Source organism: Penaeus chinensis, chromosome 24 (genome assembly GCF_019202785.1).
Source record: "Penaeus chinensis breed Huanghai No. 1 chromosome 24, ASM1920278v2, whole genome shotgun sequence".
Classification (NCBI taxonomy): Eukaryota; Metazoa; Arthropoda; class Malacostraca; order Decapoda; family Penaeidae; genus Penaeus; species Penaeus chinensis.
In genome coordinates, this window is record NC_061842.1 from 22,914,031 (window position 1) to 22,919,030 (window position 5,000).

Genomic DNA, 5,000 nt, shown 5'->3' on the forward strand with positions numbered 1-5,000 from the left:
AAAGAACCCATTGCTTCGATCACCTCATGAGAACACTTTCTCAGGGCAGTAAAGCACATCCTTTTTGATCGACCTTTAAAAGCAGAGGTTGAATCACACCCGGTTACTGCATGAACAAGAGGAAGGGCACTGCAAAATCTTTTACCAAGGGCTTCTACAATTGCCCTGATGCTCAAAATGCGCCGATGCTTTCCCAGTACCATAACTAATGTAGACTTCACAGCTGGTGACAGATGTAGCTTCAAAGAGTGGGAAATGATAAAGTAGAATAATAACTACATCAGAATCGCAGGTCCTCACCAAAACATTTGCATGACCTATCCTCAGTGCATGAAGAATATGTAGTACCATTCGACTGTCAGCTTCCTCTTTGCAAAACTGCCCTTCCATGTCTTCTCCTCGTCCCCAATGCTTGACTGTCTTTCCATCAGCACTGGAAATATACAAGTCACCTGGGATGCTTTGGGTGTCAACTGGGTTATCTCCAAGGAACTTAAAGAGCTCTGCTTTATTTTTGCTGTCTCTCAAGAATTCTGTCCAATTACCTGGCATTTTCACATTTGAATCAACTTTTATTCGCACTCCTGTTCCTCTTCCTGATCTTGTGGCATCTTTGATAGACTGCTCCTTATATGTGTCCCATACAATATGGAGCGACGAGACCTTTCTTAGCTCACATTGAATATACTTCTTAAAACACATGGTCTTAAAATCAGTGAATGTTGCAATTCCACGTCCTGGAACTAACATGTGAATGAGTGCCCCACCATCCACAATGAGACAATCATATGACATAGTTTGCTCCACAGAAATAGGGTTATTTGACTCAGAAACTGCTTTCTCCAGACAGTGAATTATTTCTGATTTCTTTGAAGAATACATAACTTCTTCACTCTCAGCCATAGATGGTGGAAAAGCATGGACCTCATGAGAGAAAAACAAGTCTAAATCTCCTTCACGAGTATTTGTTGCAATGTACATTTGGCTGAAAAGTGAGCTTGAGTGTTTTAGTATCTGCACTTTCTTTGGCTTCCGTTTTACTGCTTTCTTGCATTTAAAGAAGATAAATTAGTTATTTTTGATAGGGTCCTCAAAAGCTACTTTTCTCTCAAAGTACCTCAAAATTTAATCACTGTTTGTATGGAGCAGTTCTTACCTGTGAAACTTTTTCCCTTCAAGACTACACTATACTGTCATTTATAGGCTACATTAGTGACCAATATATCAGCATGCAGTTGGTTTCTGGAAGTGGAGAGAAAAAATATATCAAACTAAATCAGGTCATACGACAACTATCATAGTTCGAAACAAATCCTAAAATAGCCTTCCATCACACAATCAAACACTTCAATGATACACATAGGCCTATGTATCCAAATAGATAGCAAGGTTTACCCCAACTAATGGATCTCAGGACTATCTGTGAGTGAGGTCATGAAATATTACCCATACACAATTCACTTTTATTTTCTTATTTATCAACATAGAACTTTCGTTTTGGTATCATTTTATAGGTAATTCAATGGTGCATAACTTTTATTTAGAAAACATTTTCAGTATTCAAGTCTATATACATGTTTCTGGAAGGATTATACCAATGATCATATTTATTACCGACCATTTTCTTGCATAAATGACTTATACTGTTTTTTAACTAAACTTAATCGACAAAATAATGGTATATTCGGATTCTTCATGCAATAGAACATAAGAAACGGTATATCATTCACGAATTAATGTTACCTGCTAGGAGAAATAAATGCGATATGTAAGAGATGTATTTTCGTATACCCCGAAACCCCTGCCCCCCCCCCCCCTTGGGACCCTAAGGGACATTTTTTTCTGCCCCCCTTCCAGATCACTTATTTATGACCCAAGGGATCAGGAAACACCATGGGCAAACTTTAACACGTCACCTGAATCACCGTCTCTATTAGTCATGCCCACTATAAGAAAATGATGCGACCGAGAAAAGGGCAAAGGAATACAATATATATATATATATATATATATATATATATAGAGAGAGAGAGAGAGAGAGAGAGAGAGAGAGAGAGAGAGAGAGAGAGAGAATATGAGGATGAGGAAGTTAGATATATATATATATAGAGAGAGAGAGAGAGAGAAGATGCGGATGAGGAAGTTAGAGATAGAGATAGAGAGAGAGAGAGAGAGAGAGAGAGAGAGAGAGAGAGAGAGAGAGAGAGAGAGAAGATGAGGATGAGGAAGTTAGAGATAGAGAGAGAGAAAGAGAGAGAAGATGAGGATGAGGAAGTTAGAGATAGAGAGAGAGAGAGAGAGAAGATGAGGATGAGGAAGTTAGAGAGAGAGAGAGAGAGAGAGAGAGAGAGAGAGAGAGAGAAAAAGAGAGAGAGAGAGAGAAAGAGGAAAAGAGAGAGAGAGAGAGAGAGAGAGAATATGAAGATGAGGAAGTTAGAGATAGATAGAGAGAGAGAAGATGAGGATGAGGAAGTTAGAGATAGATAGATAGAGAGAGAGAGAGAGAGAGAGAGAGAGAGAGAAGATGAGGAAGTTAGAGATAGAGAGAGACAGCCAGACAGACAGACAGACAGAAACCACAAACAAACAACATGCCGTGCCACGTGCTATCTGACGGCCTAAAAAGCGTTAAAAACAAATCACAGACATACATGAGCAAAGAAGCAAAAACACATTCGCATAAACAAACTCCCAAGATGCAAACACACAAAAACACAAACAAATATGACAACAACAACAAAAATTAAACAGGCACACACATTAACATGCAAGCACACTAACCTTCGTAGGTAATGGACTTCTGACTGGAAAAGAGCCTCTTGTATTAACAGAGGAGTTCCAAACGCTTCTCCTCTCCTCTCGCGTAGGGTCTTCGTCCTTCGGATGGGTCTTCCACCTACAAGACTCCACCATTCGGGAGACTCCTGGTGTAGGACCTCTTCAGTTACAGGATTCACGTTGTAGGGCAAAAGGTCGACTGCCACCTGGTGCAAGGCATCCCAGTATGATTTATCGGAGACTAAAATCGGTCGTTCGTTGTCATTTTGAGTTCGAAACAACACGTTTACTGTAAGACACAGAACCACAATGACCGTTACAGTCGTTTTTCTAGCATTTGCCGACAGTCTCTTTAATGTTCTCGAGCTGAACATGGTCTCGGAGTAAGTAAGCTTTAAAGGACGTTTTGCGATAACACCATATGCTCACGTTTACTTCACAATGTTAACCCGAGTGTCTCCTGCGTCTGAAAGGAGGAAAAAAAGATAAATATTAATACCCTCAGTTTCCTTTTTCCATTTTTTCTTCCTTATTTTGACTATTAATTCTTTTACGTCCAATTACATTTATAATTTAAAAAAACACATCCGAATAGTTAATAATACTCGATGAATAATGATAAACATACATTTTTATATGTTAACTATTTACTGCATCGTGTCTGAGAACCGCCCGAGGCATATTCCGAAAATAGCTCTTCCCTCCCCCCCTTTTTTTTTTTTTTTTTCCTGTCTCTCCTCCTTTAGCTATTCCACGGAGAAGAAGTAGCAATAATGATAGTAACAAGTAGTAGTAAAAAACTAACCTAAGTTAAGCTGACAATCTACTTTATGAAGCACTTTACTGTTAATGTCGCTAGTCTGTTTGTTTTACATTATACGTGATTTGTATATCAAAATTTATTTAGTATCATATCAGAATTATTGTGCTATTTACTGTACTTCAACTTTTAAACTACACCCGTGATGACCAAAAGAATGGTCATCATTATTTAGTTATAATTCTTTGTGGATTAATTTTAAAATCTAGTTAACAGCTTGGCCGTGTAGGCTTTTCCTCTCCCCACATATAGATAGATAGGAATAATAGATAGTAGACAGATAGAATTGGTAGATAGGAATACAGACATGAATCGATATGTAGATAGGTCTAGATAGACAGGATGAAATAGATAGGAGTAGATAGATAGATAGCAAGGAATAGATAGATAGACAAGAATAAACAGACAGACAGGAAATAGATATGAAAAAAGGGTAAAAGACCACATGCCAAACCTTAAAATTGTCTTTGATGTTTTGTGATTCACAATCAATATCGTTTTATTTATTTAGTTATGATTAATTATAAGCGATTCATATTTCAAGGTTTCTCTACTAATATATCAGATATATTGTGTTATTTTCTATCCTCAACACCTTCAACATCCGTGTATACTGACAATAAACAACGGGGAGTTATTATTATGCATCCATATGAAATATATCCTTGCGGCTGATATCACTTATAAATTGTTATAAAATAAACACAAACTAGTGACGTTTTTAGCAAATTATTCCAAAACCCAAAGGCTATTTATCAGTTTGCCAGAATATGCCAAAAAAAAATAAAAGAATGGAGCAAGATTTACTTTGCTAAACTGATCACGTATATATATATATATTTTTTTTTTCTTTTTCTTTTTTTTTAAGTGATTATCTGTCAACGTCGCTTGTCTATATATTTTTTTTCTTTAATTATATGTGATTTATGTATCAAGGAAATATATAAAATCCTCATTGCAAATATTGTGCTAATTATAGACATCTAACATACATCTATACTGACAATTCACATCTCTAAAATTTCTTTCCTGGTTTTTATCAACCTTCAAGAGTTACTAGAATTTCTATGACCCTCAATTCAATGACATTTGATGCAAGTCGATCGTCAGCTTCTCAGTTTTCTAGATGCTTTTTTGCTACTATTTGTAGGCCTTGGGATAGATTGCCTTCAGAGAATGTAACTTCTCCGATAAATTTAAAACATTAGCTAATATGGTTTATACCATGTAAATAGCTCGTGATTTTCTATCTCTTTCTTTTTTAGTTGTGTTTCGACCTGCACTGACATCTTTGGTGGCACAATTCTCGATTTTTTCGGTGTGACTCTTTATATGGCTTACCATACTACTACTACCACCACCACCACTACTACTACTACTACTTCTACTACTACTACTACTA

General features: G+C 36.8%; 1 protein-coding gene across 1 annotated transcript in view; it reads right to left on the reverse strand.

The window, feature by feature from the left end:
- The window catches only part of LOC125038334 (probable methyltransferase-like protein 24), a 20,465-nt gene that overhangs the window by 8,371 nt on the left and 7,094 nt on the right, over positions 1–5,000 (reverse strand). Inside the window, exon 2 of the mRNA XM_047631801.1 lies at positions 2,782–3,244. The gene's annotated coding sequence lies outside the window, so the exon portion shown is untranslated. The remainder of the gene's footprint in view (positions 1–2,781; positions 3,245–5,000) is intronic.